The following is a 15,080-nucleotide window of genomic DNA, read 5'->3' as shown; positions in this document are numbered from 1 at the left end:
ATTCTTCCTGATCACATTCTTTGGAAAGAAATGTTTCTCAATTCAAATTATCGGAATAACTGCACAGTGCAAGCCCAGGAGCAGTACTGAGCATGCTCACTTATGTAACACAAACTCACAATGTGATGTGTTCTGAAAAAAGTTTCATTTCATTTCATTTGTTTTTATTTCTGACATATAGCTCCAGTCATTTAATTGTTCTCTCTTTTTCTCTTTTGCTTCTGTTTCATTCAATTTTCATTTGGTTTTCATTTTTACGTAGATTGCAGCAGAGCCCCAGAATGTCTTCTGATGCTTAAAACTTTGCTGTTTTCCATCTAAGATTGCATGAATTCCCCAGGTTTTCTACCACTTCCCAAAAGCATCAAACATATTTTAGACAGATTGGAGAATGTGCCCTAATTTACAGACTGAAGACAGTGTCCAATGAAAACACAGAATGAACAATGAAAAAGGGGACGAGGTCCTTTAAAACTTCCCATTGCTTAATGCTTCAGATTGCAGTTCTCATTGCCCCACAGAACATTCTCTGAATACATCCATTTGCTAAGCAATGCAAGACAATGCTTCAAAGAGCCTTTGCAGATGTTGATAATGCCCTGTGCTCCACATTAGACAGTTTTTACATTTTTATTTCTTTGCTTATATTTACATTCTGCCTTTCTTCCATTGTGTGTCCTGTCTCTTTATTCAGGACTGCATTCAAATAGATTGTAGGTGCTCCTTAAATGTTGATACCATTATCAATTTTCTGTGGGTTCATCAGTCTGTGCTAATGTAATTTATGCAGCACAGTCCTAGGAAACTCTACTCAGGAGTAAGCCCAACTGTGTCCCTATTAGTGAATTAAGGATTGCAGACTTATATTTATTTATATATATCTTTAGAGAAGTACAGTTGTAGGCAGAGTAAATGGGTGGGTCTTTTCCATCAAATGGGTGCTCTACAGCAGAGCCTTCCAAACTTTTCATGTTGGTGACACACTGTTTAGACATGCATCATTTCATGACAAAGTAATTCAGTTTTACTAGCAAACCGGAGGTTAACCGAACCCATTCCCAGCCCTTGGAGAAGTGCTGGGAGCGTTTGCACAACACACCTACACACTGCAGCAGACCCACAAACATGACATGATATACAGTTTGGAAAGCTCTGCTCTATAGAGAGAAAGAAACTGATCCCATTGAAAAGTTTCTTGGAATCAGCCCTCCCTATGTGTTGGCAGGCCTTTAAAAGTGATTCTAACACTTTGGGATGAAGCCCCAGAAATATCTCCCCTTGCTCTCCTGTAACACTTAAAGGACACCACAGTCGGTTTTGTTTGCAAAAGGATTTAAAGCATTTGAATTAAACTGTGAAATCAGCAAGACCATCAAACCAACTTTTCACAGGTTACTCGACTCTCAACTATATTTCAAAGAAATCATATTGCCACCCTTTCCCCCCCTTTGGTGACATTTTCAGCTTTCTGCTCCGTGCTTGTACAATTTTCTGGAAGTGCTTTCAGACAGGCTATGATCATATTTCAAACATCAATGCATAAACAACAGTTCTAAAACACCTACTGTGTTATGCTGGGTGATAAATAATTCTTAAAAGTTCAGGATAACTTAAGAGTTTTTTACTCTTTACAATGGGAATTGGTTTCAAGAATACAGTTGGAATATCTTTACGTTATAACGGCAGCAATTAACCTGAAAACTTTTCAAAATAGATCCCGTATTTCATCATTAAAATCTGCAAAATGGGAGGGAGCAGAAAATCAGGCAACTGCATTAAACAGGAGTAAATATGGGGAAGGTGTGTTATATCTATCATGGGTTTTTTTGAGTATTGTAATTCTAATGAATCAAATACTCAAGTAACACAATTTCCATTTCACCCTTCTCTGTGATTCCTTAAGTTTCAAGGAAATGTGCCCCTGTTACAGTTTAAATTATCCAATCAGGGGATTCATGGGGTGCCACAACGTCACCCCACCTCCTTATTTGGGCTCCAAAGAGAAGAAAGTGGCAAGCTGCCTGTTTCCCTTCAGCCCAATGGCCACCCAGTGACCTAGGGCCCCTGCATGCTTGTTGGGTTTCAATGAGCACACAAGGGCAGCATTAATGTGTCAAGGCAAACCTCTGCAGCCATTGGTAGGGGAGGTTTAAACACATACACGACAGTTCTTCTGCAAACATCACAACCATTCCCAGTATGCAGGACACACACACACCCCGCGCATCCTCCCCTTAGTTGGTCTGACTTTTAAAATACGATTAGTACCAGCGGTAGGTAACCTAAGGCCCAGGGGCCAGATCTGGCCCAATTGCCTTCTCAATCTGGCCTGCGGACGGTCCAGGAATCAGCATATTTTTACATAAGTAGAATGTGTCCTTTTATTTAAAATGCATCTCGAGGTTATTTGTGGGGCATAGAAATTTGTTCATTTATTTTTTTTCAAAATATAGTCCGGCCCACCACATGGTCTGAGGGCCCACGACTGAAAAAGGTTGCTGACCCCTGATTAGTACAATCTCTCTCTCTCTCTCTCTCTCTCTCTCTCTCTCTCTCTCTCTCTATTTATTTACCTACCTCCCTCCCTTTTGACTAGCAGCAACATATTTACATACACAGTGGTTTATAGATAGGCAGGAAGAAGAAGAGAGAAGAGTTTGGATTTGATATCCCGCTTTATCACTACCCAAAGGAGTCTCAAAGCAGCTAACATTCTCCTTTCCCTTCCTCCCCTACAACAAACACTCTGTGAGGTGAGTGAGGCTGAGAGACTTCAGAGAAGTGTGACTAACCCAAGGTCACCCAACAGCTGCATGTGGAGGAGCGGGGAAGCGAACCCAGTTCACCAGATTACGAGTCTACTGCTCTTAACCACTACACCACACTGGCTCCCATCCCATTCCAAGGGGTGTATTTATCCTGGCCACATCCCAAAGATTTCAGTACTTTAGCAGCATATTCCTTCATTGAAAAGTTATAAATGCTGGTTGCCTTAAGACTCAGATTGCTTCAGGGGGGATACAGGGTGCCAAACCAGTTTTAGAAACCGCCGCACACAAGGAGCACAGTGACATTATCATTTGATCCAGAATGTTTATGCTGACACCTTCCAAAAGACCCAATAAAAGTGTCTCATGGAATGCAGATTGTTTGGGTGATTTATCCAAGCAATATATACATATATCATGCGGTCTGTGTGTTTCAATATTAATACCTCAATAAAGCATGTCACTCCTTGTGTGAAACTTCTCTCCTTTTTTAGGCAGAAAAAATATGCATTGTGAAACTTTGTTAGTGTTTTCCTCCCTTTCGACTTAAATGAACTCTGACAAGAGAGGGTCTATGCGGAAGACTGACATTAGTCATTCACAAATTGATACACTTCCCCTCAGATTCTGACAAAGAAGGCAATGTAAACTATTAGAACATTCGTAACCAGCCCATTGAATTTTCCTTGATGTGCACTCACATTTCTTAAAAAAGCTACATAAAAGAATTTTTAAGGGCCCAATGCCAGATTTTCTCAAATTGAAAGATAATTGTTCTTTGCGATTATAAATAGACCAAACAAAATAAAACAGATAATAATGGAGCCATCGTGATGTAGCAGAAGGTTTGAATTTAACTTGGAGAGATCTGGGTTTAAACTCACACTCAGCCATGATGCTCCCCCAAATGATCTTGGAAAGGCATATTTTGGGCTAATCAACCTCACATAGGGCACTTGTGAGATTAAAATGAGATAATCTAAACTATGGTGTTCAGAGACCCTTGGCCAAAGGGTAGGATAGAAATTAGATACGATATAGGTACCGTAATTGCATACTATGGTATTCTATTATTATTTTTTAAAATATTTATTAATGGTTGTTTTTTTAAATTACAACATACTAAACAAAACATACAAAAAATATCACATTTTATAACATGTTTTCTTATCCTTTTTGGACTTCCTCACATCTCCCGCTCCTACGTTCCAAAATATAAAAATTAATTCAGCAATTTATCACCTTATCCCCACCTTATCTAGTTTTCCAATGTTATATCTTGAATTTTAGATATATTCATTTGACTTTTAAAAACTTTTAGTTTAGCCTAATCATTATCTAAAGGTTGATTTTTTCCTAAATTTAACTTATCTTCATAGTTCACTTTATCTAATTCAATGGTGCCAAATTGTTTGTGATCAAGCATCCTCCTTAACATTCATACAGTTTACAATATTTTTGCAAATAGTCCTTAAATTTCTTCCAATCTTCTTCCACCGTCTCCTCTCCCAGGTCTCGAATTCTGCCAGTCATCTCAGCCAGTTCCATATAGTCTATCAGTTGCATCTGCCATTCTTCCAGTGTGGGTAGATCTTGGGTTTTCCAATGCTTAGCAACGAGTATCCTTGTTGCTGTTGTTGCATACATAAAAAATGTTCGATCATTCTTTAACACCCTCTGGCCAACAATGCCCAAAAGGAAGGCCTCTGGTTTCTTAGGGAAGGTATACTTAAATACCTTTTTCAGCTCATTATATATCATTTCCCAGAAGGCCTTAACCCTAGGGCAGGTCCACCAGAGGTGAAAGAACGTTCCTTCACTTTCCCTGCATTTCCAACACTTATTATCAGACAAGTGGTATATTTTTGCAAGTTTGACTGGGGTCATGTACCATCTATATATCATTTTCATTACATTTTCTTTCAAAGCATTACATGCAGTGAAATTCAGCCCAGTAGTCCATAACTTTTCCCAGTCCTCAAACATAATATTATACCCAATGTCCTGTGCCCACTTTATCATAGCCGATTTAACCATTTCATCTTGTGTGTTCCATTTTAACAGCAAGTTATACATTCTTGAGAGTACCTTAGTCTTAGGCTCTAACAGTTCCGTTTCTAACTTCGATTTTTCCACCTGGAATCCTAACTTTTTATCAAGTTTAAAAACTTCTTTAATCTGAGCATAGTGTAACCAATCTCGCACTTTGTCTTTCATTTTCTCCTGACTCTGCAATTTCCAATTATCTCCATCTTTTTCTAATATTTCCCAATACTTCGGCCATTTGGCCTCCATATTAAGTCTTTTCCGGGCCTTAGCTTCCAATGGTGAAAGCCACCTTGGAGTTTTGTTTTCCAATAAGTCTTTGTATTTTGTCCAGACATTAAACACTGCTTTTCTGACAATATGGTTCTTGAAATTCTTATTAATCTTAACCTTGTCATACCATAAATATGCATGCCAACCAAACACATTGTCAAAACCTTCCAGATCCAGTACATCAGTGTCTTCGAGAAGCAGCCAATCTTTCAACCAGCAGAAAGCTGCTGATTCATAGTACAGCCTTAAGTCTGGCAGGGCAAAGCCCCCTCTTTCTTTCGCATCAGTTAATATCTTAAACTTAATTCTGGGCTTTTTGCCCTGCCAGACAAATTTAGAAATATCTCTCTGCCACTTCCGGAAACACTCTGTTTTGTCCACAATCTGTAATGTTTGAAATAAAAAAAGCATTTTTGGCAATACATTCATCTTTACAGCCGCAATTCGGCCTAACAAGGAAAGTTTCAATCTTGTCCAACTTTCTAAGTCTCTCTTAATTTCTGCCCAGCATTTCTCATAATTATCTTTAAATAGACTCAGATTTTTTGCTGTTATATTTACCCCTAGGTATTTTACTTTTTTAACCACATTCAACTCTGTCTCTTTCTGAAACCGTTCTGACTCTGTCATACTATGGTATTCTAAACCCTCTTACCTTGGAGTTAGATTTATTGAATCCAATAGGACTTCTTTCTGTGGAGATATGGTCAGGATTGCACTACACTTCCAGGTAACTGTTTATATGACTGCAGCCTAGCTTACATTTAAAGTCATGCAGAGGGAATAAATGAAAGTCCTTTTAGTACTAATCTAGCCACCACCAAATATATTTTTCCTACAATTTACATTGACTGCTAAATATTTTACTACATAAAAACAAACCCACTGAAGTAGCATTGTTGCATGGAATTTGTCATAGATGGTTTCAGACTGAGTTGTTTCTTTCCCCTAATTAATACCCACTTACCCAGTAGAGGAGTGATCAGTTAATATTACAGATATGTACAGTGACAGAATTAATTGTGCACAGTTCACAGCTATTATCATTAATATACTTAAGGCCAATTTCATTTTCCTAATGAGATCATCTTTAAAGAGGCCGGGAAAACCACTGGTGACAGTTTAGGTGTCCATCTTGGCTGGAATGGAAATCAAAAGAAGATTCAACAGTCAGAGAGAGGAAGTGAAATTGATATCTTGATTTTTAAAGTATTCCTGTGTTATCCAACACATTTTTAGCAATGAATATTGCACACCCTATGGACATGGGAGTGGGGAATCCCCCAAAATTTCACTGAGACTTATCTAAAGTTTGTGTAGGAGATTATACTAATCTTATCAGAATTATTTCACTTCTCTTAGTCTTGTGAAAGCTCTTTCCTTTTGAGAGTCTTCAGATGCTTTTACTGGGTGAAAACCTTATCTTGCTCCTCTGATATTGCTGAAAAGTTGGTGAAAATTGGTGACAGGTCTACTTTGACCATCAGCCAAAATTATAACATTAGTTAATGAGTGTTTGAGGGCAGGCTCATCCACTTGCTTTCTCACTATGTACAAAACATATTCTGATGTCAATGTAAAATGTAAATTTGAATCTCTTTTGGTTTGGTATGGTCCCAGGGGACAGAGTAATGGAGATGACTATGAAGAGAAAAAGGGATGTGGGTGGTGCTGTGAGTTAAACCACAGAGCCTAGGGCTTGCTGACCAGAAGGTCAGCGGTTCAAATCCCTGCAACGGGGTGAGCTCCCAATGCTCTGTCCCAGCTCCTGCCAACCTAGCAGTTCAAAAACACGTCAAAGTGCAAGTAGATAAATAGGTACCACTCCAGCGGGAAGGTAAACGGCGTTTCCGAGTGCTGCTCTGGTTCGCCAGAAGCGGCTTAGTCATGCTGGCCACATGACCTGGAAGCTGTATGCGGGCTCCCTCGGCCAATAAAGCGAGATGAACGCCGCAACCCCAGAGTTGTCCGTGATTGGACCTGATGGCCAAGGGTCCCTTTACGAAGAGAACAGAGCTGTTGTGCTGGATTAAGTCAAAGGGCTACCTAGCATCTTGTTTTCAACAGCCGACAACCATATGCCTCTGGGAAGCCCACAAGCTGGATGTAAGGGCAGTAGCCCCCATGCGCTGCTGTTCCATGGAAGCAAGTGGTATTCAGGTATATTATGCCTCTGACCTTGGAATTAGCATACACCCATCAAAACGAGTAAGCATTGGTAACCTTATTCTCCAGCAACAGTGCTACTCTCTTCGTTCCCCCACAATGCACCAGGTCCTGATATAACCCTGACATTTGCCCCACCATGGTGGGTGAAGATGTTGGGCCTGTGATTTCTGCACCTTAAACCTGAATGTGGAGGACTACACTATACACCTGAAATGATAAAATGATTACTGGAAATGACTTGTGGCTACAGATGCTTCCTGGGGATTAAGATACACTAGGTTTTGTTCCAATGTCATCTGTCCATCTCCCTTCTTTCCATTAAAGGCACCAGCATCTTCAAGTCATAGGATCAATCCTTTATCTCTATTTCAGCAAGCTCTCAAGTTCTTCCAGCTGATCCAAAATAACTGTGCTCAGAAGTATGTTCAACTTAATTCAGTAGGATTTACTTCCTGATAGGTATTCTGAAGTCTGCAGCCTAAGAAGAATTCTTTCTCCATTCACAGTATTGGAGATGGATTGTTGCTTTGCAAACAGAAAATTGGTATGTCCTCTGATTTTGCATTTGAACATAAGTTTATGTTTTTTTCCTTCTCTCATTATTTTTGTTAATTCTTTTAATTGTTAATCTTTGATTGACACATAGTTACCAAAATCAGTTATTTAACACCCTTGATCTTAAGTCATTCAGCATCAGCTTCCTATTGGTAATCCAGATGATTTATGGTTACCAGAGCATAAACAACAGAAGTGGGAGTTACCAGAGTAGAAGTGGGGGTATTCCTGTCCAGATATGGGTGCAGCTGGGCTACCTGTTGAAGGTGACGGAAGGCACTTCATGCCACCAAGGCTACCTGGGTCTCAAGCAACAGTAGTGGATCCAGAAGTATCCTTGATCAAGAAATAATAGCTGTAAAGAAATATTCTATAGCTAAACCCTGGGAGAAAAAGGTGCCACCAATATAATGGTTTTCACTCAAGGGAGCCACAAAGTTAACAAAGCTCTAAAACTAAACTGGAATTATCTATGCCACCCAGTATTCTCCACTTCTGATGGGACTGTGCTTACCTCACCATGAGAGAAGTTTGCCCTTATTTCTTTTCCGTGGATAGGCGGAGTCCCCAGATCCCAAGCGCCCCCCCCCCCGTCATGGGGAATAACGACTCAAGACAACATGCTATGGGATTAAATTGGCCACAACTTTATTAAATTTCAAATGTGGGTAGACCTTGGCTCAGGCACTGGGCGTTCTCCCTCCCCAGTCCCCAGCCGGGGACCTAGGGAGCATCAGGGTTATCCAGTGTTTGTGTGGGGGATGGGCCGGCTCTGGAGAACATATGTTCAAGCAGAGATAGCCGCCCCCGTTACGCTGCCACCACAGGGGAGAGCAATGACGACCTTTTGGCGTACGGTCAAAGCCTCCCTTCAGAAACCCCTTTAACGGGGAACTCTGGTATCACCGCTGCAAAGAGGAAGATGGACAAAAGGATTCCGCCCAAGGCCTGATACCGCCAAAGTTGTGACGTTTTGCTACGGGAAAGGCGAAATCTGCCAATGCAGGGAAATTCCTTTCCAGCCCTTTGACAGTGACCTTAACGTAGCAGCGCCTGCATACCTGTGAAGTTAACCTGCAAAACCTATGAAGAAAAGTTAACCTGCAAAGTAAGGCATTAACTGAGAGTGGGTAGGGTGGGAGAAGCTCTGGAGCCAAGTGAGGATTCCCAGGTAAGATCCTCCCTCTATTGTGTGGGCAGGTAATCCCTCCCCTACCTGGCCTGATCTCTTTGGCAACGCTTCTCCCAGGTGGGATTGGACAACTGACCGGGGTAGGCGGAGACCTCCAGGTATCCCACCTGAGGGAAGGCAAAGCCAAGCCTATGCTGATGGGGCCGCTCCAGATCCAGGGGCTGCACGCGTCCACGCAAAGGTCGCCCCCCATTTTATGCGGGGAGCGGTCATTGTATATACATTACATTTACTTAATCTCTTCCCCACCCCCCAACAGCAAATAATATCACCCCTGAAGGTTACCTCAGTTGGAAGAGCATGAGGCTCTTAATCTCAGGGTCTTGGGTTCAAGCCCCATGTTGCGTAAAATATTCTTGCATTGCAGTGAGTTGGACTAGTTGATCATTATGGTCCCTTCCAAACTGATGATTCTATCATTCTATGAATTCATACTGTTCAGAAATGCTGGTTTGTTTTAAATTAAGCCTGACATTTTGCTGTGTTTGTGTCATCCTATTTTTATCCCAAATAAATCTGTGGTGGTTCTCTGTGAAGCCTAAAAGAGGGCTCCTATTCATAAACCTCACATGGCTGAAATCTTTGGTTATTTTCTTCATACCACAAATGACCTTTATTGATGTTTCTGCATTTTGTTCCCCTTTTACATTATGCATTATCTCTGGTCAGCACCAGTTCCCTCCTTGCTTATAGTGTTTTCTCAGTAAAGTGACATTTCAATTTACCTTCCTATATGTTTTGCATGTTAAGTGTGCTTTAAAACGGAACCGCTCTGTGGACATTTTCCCTCCAGAAAGCTCTGGCAAAAATCAGAACAACATGTTTGGATATGTCCATGTCTGCATCTTCTCACCTAATGTCAGGTAAGGGTGATGCTAGGTGAAGGTCCCTTAGGCACCTCTGAAGGTGAACAGGGTTGTTGTGAAACCTGTGGGCAGGATATGGATCACCCTTGGGACTCAGACATCCACTCAGAAAGGCTGACTCAAAAGCAGGTGTTTAGGGAAAGGAACCTCCCTCCATGGCCAGGGGCTAGCTCATCCAAATAAATGCAGAGTGGGATTCAATGAGTGATTCCCATCAGTAGAAGCCCTGAGTAAGGGCTTCCCCTTGCAAGCAGGGATTTGCCCCATCTCATCCCCTCACGCACCCCCAAAATTCGCTCAGGAGTGGACAGGAGAACCCCAGAACAGGCAAGCAGGCAAGGAGAGGGGTGTGGCCATTCCCTCTAGCAAGCTGATGGAACAATTACATAAGCACAATGTTGAATCTGTCCCACAGGCTGGTCGGCTGGGGTCTCCTAAGAGTGAGCTTCTGCTACAGAAATTGATCCCTGCAGATCATAGTGTTAAGTTAATAAAATATGGAATCAGTTCATGTTTTATTAACTCAACAGCATGATCTGTCTAGATTCTTTATTTTAGGCTCTGGTGGCAAACAGATTTTTCTTCTTTCCATGAATTATCACAATGTAACCACCCCAACCCTGGAAAACAAATCACGGCCACAAACCCTCTCTAATTTCAGACAAGGTCATTCTCATGATTGCTTTTGGCAAATCATCAACAAGGCAGACATTTCGAAGTCAGGTCTAAGCAAAATCATCATCACAATCAGCAGAGCTGTGACAAAATCTATTTTACAAGTTCTTGAGTTTTCCACTGCCATCAAAGAGGATTCTATTTTCCTGTCTTTTTTTCCAGGGCATATTTATTATTATTATTATTATTATTATTATTATTATTATTATTACATGGGTATGGGTGTTGACCTCACCTTATCATTGCAAGGTAGCCAGGGGTGATGTGTGGTTTTCTTTCTTTCTATTAAACAGCTTTCCAGCTCTCAGTAGACCCCAAAGCCCCTGATCGAAAAAGTCCCCTTTAGAAGGTGGTACATCATGATGTTTCCCCAGGACACTGATTGAAGCACAGGCAACCCAGTAAGGCTTCAGAGTACAGACCAATGGATAGCTGATTTGCAGAATGAAAGGAAGGACACTCACAAATATTTCTTTGCCTCCACAAATGTAAGCACATAAAACACCCTGCAACCCACCTATGAGGATTTCACTGAAATTTTCTGTCTCCTTTGATTGCTTTCAAGTGCAATTTATTTTCTTCTTAATTGGATAATTGACAGGTTTCCACCTTTCAGCAAACCACAAAAGGCAAGCACAAAAAAGCCTTTCACTCCACCCACAAGAATTTCACCAACACTTCCTTTCTCCTTTGATCATTTTCACATGCAGGTTCTTTTCTCATTAATTGATGGAGAATGACCGGGGGGTGGGTGGGAGAATTTTTCCACAGAGCACAAATAGCCAGTCCATAAATCTCTCCCGTCAGAGAAACCTCATATTTTAAATCTTTCATTTCAGCTAGCAATCACGTGGAAAAGATGCTCTCTGTTTCTTCCCATGAAAGTTTGATTCATGGCTCAATTGTGGTTTAACATCCATTTCTCTTCTGATAAACATTCTTTAACTACTTGCCAGTACTCACTGATGGGGCTATAAACTGTGATTCAATGAATAGATGCTCAATGAATAACAGCTCAGAGTTTTAAAACACAATTGCACCCGAGGTCTCTTATCTTTCTCTATCTGCAACAAGTACTCTGTTCAATCACAAGACATTCAAAGTGTAAAATGCATTTTAGGTCCCTGTTAGTCATTCTCCATATGATGTGGGTAAACTTCAAAAAGATGGCCTTTTAAAAAGTAGTGGCTGCTTCAAAGAGAACCTGATTAAATTTCCCTGGCATTTAGAATACATCTGTAAATTCTCTATTAGCACTTTTATAATATAACATTCAGGAGAGATATGTAATACTTTAGTCCCAGCTTATGCAGCCACAGTTTAGTGTTCTTTGCTAGCCTGTATTTCAAATTTGTGTTAGGCGATGTTTCTGTCTGCTGCTGAGCACCTCTTTGCACTTAGTTCTTTATGTTAGTTGATGATATAGTACATATGTGTGTGTATACACACACACACACTATATATATATATATATATATATATATATATATATATATATATGCTTTCGTAGATTTTCACGGGTACAGGAATGCAGGTTTTGGTGTCCTCGGGTGTCTTCCCGTGTAAAAGTTGGGGTGTCTAGGCGACGTTTCGACGAGGTCTCACTCGTCATCTTCATCTATGTATGTGGGGCAGGGGAGAGAGATAATGTACCCTCAAATGAAATGGTGGTTCTACCTCCTCATGAATAGGTTAGCCACACATAGCTGTTTCTATCTTGCCTTCCTTTGGGACAACTTTTTACACATATTCTTTGGGTGTATTTGCATATTACTTGGATGCAGCTAAGGTTGTTCATCCATGAGCCTGACATCCCATTAAGAAAAGGGCATGTGGAGGAGATGTGGAAATAGTTTATATCTCTCTCTCCCAACACAGCTGAGTCTGAATGCTACACTAGTTGTGGAAAAGCCTGAGGTGTTGTGAGTAAATCAAATGGGGCATTTGTAAAAGCGAGTGTCCTGTATTGGATACTCATGAGTAGGTGCAGGCTGATCAAGGTCTACTCATGCAGTACCATGAAGATTCCACTGAGGACCAGGCTTCCTCCTGTCCCAGGTGTTGGTCCTAAGGAGGGAAGGGGGAAAGGAAGGGTCCGGTCAGCTCTCAAGTGACCGTATTTGGTTTAGGCTTGGTTGGGATATATTAATGAAATTATCACAGCAAAAGATAGCTGTGTATAGCTATCAAAGTCTTATGCAGTTGTGGTTGCACTTAAGATATGAAAACATTATCAACCCACAGTGATGGGTCAGGACCAGAGTACAGGAAGACCTCCTGTGCCTCATGGCTTGGTGACCTGCTATATCAGTGGCATCTACAGACATGAGATGAAGTCAAATGGTCACTCCATTTGGGATACTAGACTGGATTAAGTGCCAAGACTGAATCAAGTTTCATTTCTGAGTTTGGACTGAATCTCAGAATCTAGTCAATAGTCCAGATAAGAACTGGATAGAAGTAAGAAAATATTGGCTTTATGAAAAGTATTTCTAGAAAGAAACTGACTTCATCCTTCCAAAATTGAGTGCCATATGTCTACCAAGTTTCATAGCAGCTATTTACTCTGACCAGCAGTAGCTCTGCAGAGTCACAAACACATGGAAGGTCCTATCCCCATGTTGGAAAGCCATTTGCATCATCATGGTACCCTTCAGACCCGGGCAACCACATGCCAGCTTGGGAGGGCTGACAACATGAAGTATGTCAATGAAGGGTGGAGATAACTATACAGTCCTGAAGGCCTTTTCATCAAGGACTGCCTGGTGAGTGCTATTGCAGATCCATTAACTGGAAATGTCAAAGGTTTGAGCATACCCCAAATTACTCCATTGATATTCAGTTATATTCTTAGTTTAGGATAATCAGGAAACATAAAATATCAAAGGTTTTATGGGAAGACTTCTACATTGAGATAGAACTATGAGCAATTTTATTCTCCTTATTTTCAGAATATTTGCCCTTTTAATGTATGTTCTTGTAAAGTACTCAAGCCACTTACTCCATATTCTGAGTTCTTAATATTTTCTTCCCCATCTAATATCCACAGTGATACACTGGAGCTACAGATTAATTAGAGAAGATAGTATTCTGTTACATTTGTGTAATAATCATAACACATGCCTGAAAACTGTTCATTAAGTCTTCAAGCTAAAAAGCTGTTGCCTTAGCTTACGTAAGAGAGTGCGTAACTTAGGAAGCTCAATATTTTAGCTTGGCAACACACTAACTAGTCATTAGTGCACGTGTATGATGCTTAATACACTGGAGAACAGTAAGGTAAAGGTAAAGGACCCCTGGATGGTTAAGTCCAGTCAAAGATGACTATGGGGGGTGGTGCTCATTTCACTTCAGACCGAGGGAGCCAGTGTTTGTCCACAGCTAGCTTTCCTGGTCATGTGGCAAGCATGACTAAACCGCTTCTGGCACAATGGGACACCATGACTGAAGCCAGAGTGCATGGGAATGCCATTTACCTTCCCGCCACAGTGGTACCTATTTATCTACTTGCACTGGTATGCTTTCAAACTGCTAGGTTGGCAGGAGCTGGGACAGAGCAACGGAAACTCACCCCGTCTTGCAGATTTGAACTGCTGACCTTCCGATCGGCAAGCCCAAGAGGCCACAGCGCCACAGTACGAACAATAACTGTTGAAAATAAAGGGATCTGGCATTCACATCAGGATGATCACTGAATTCTTTTCTGAACTGGCTATTTCAAATGTGTTTGGTTTATTTACAGAAGCCTCTCTTTCCCCAGACTTCCTTCCTTGTACCTCTTCTTTCACTCAGCCATTCCTTTTGCTTTATTTGTGATTCTCTAATAAGGAGTTTGCCCACCAGCAACTGAATAGACTTGGTCAGAATATGTCAGCGCAAAAGGTTCCTTCTGTTTGATCTTGTTGTCTCTATGCCATGAAATGGGAACAAAACAGTCATGATGTAATGGCTCCCTAGGAAGAAGATAAAGCATTTTTGGAGGTTCCAAATTTTCAAATCAATGCTTACAAAAAAGATACTGGTGTTTTGAGGAGTCACAGTATGGAATAGCAGTCTAGGATACATATGTGAATAGTGCAATCACCTACCTAAAAGTAGAATATCACCCAAGATGAAAACAGCCAATGTTCCATCTTAGTATACGCAGATGCAGAGACAGACCTAAATTTTTTGGATCCTGAAGTTTGAACAGTCATGAGGGACCCTTCTCTCTCTTTTTTTAAAAAATGAATATTTATTGGCATTTTCAAAAACCACACAAAAACAAAATTGGACAAGAAATAACAAAAATACAGAAATCCAAAACTTTAAAAACAATTAAAAACACATAAAATTTCAATTACTTATTTTCATTTAACTTGTTTCTCAGACCTCCTCACATCTCCCCTTCTTGTATTCCAATTTAAATTATTAGTTCAACAAATCCTTATATCCAGACTTAAACATCAATACTTATACATCGTTGCTCATTCTTAAACATTTTTCCTAAAGTCAACCAAAATTTCCCTTCCACGGCTTTCCCAAATTCCATACAGA

General features: G+C 40.7%; 1 long non-coding RNA gene across 1 annotated transcript in view; it reads right to left on the bottom strand.

The window, feature by feature from the left end:
- Positions 1 to 205: 205 nt before the first annotated feature.
- LOC309335874 overlaps positions 206 to 15,080 on the bottom strand; it is a 29,543-nt gene continuing 14,668 nt past the window's right edge. The window contains exon 3 of the long non-coding RNA XR_014153784.1: positions 206 to 351. This is a non-coding gene — a long non-coding RNA (uncharacterized lncRNA). The remainder of the gene's footprint in view (positions 352 to 15,080) is intronic.

Source organism: Podarcis erhardii, assembly GCF_964252035.2.
Source record: "Podarcis erhardii genome assembly, chromosome: 1".
Lineage (NCBI taxonomy): Eukaryota > Metazoa > Chordata > Lepidosauria > Squamata > Lacertidae > Podarcis > Podarcis erhardii.
This window is presented reverse-complemented; position numbering and strand designations above follow the sequence as displayed.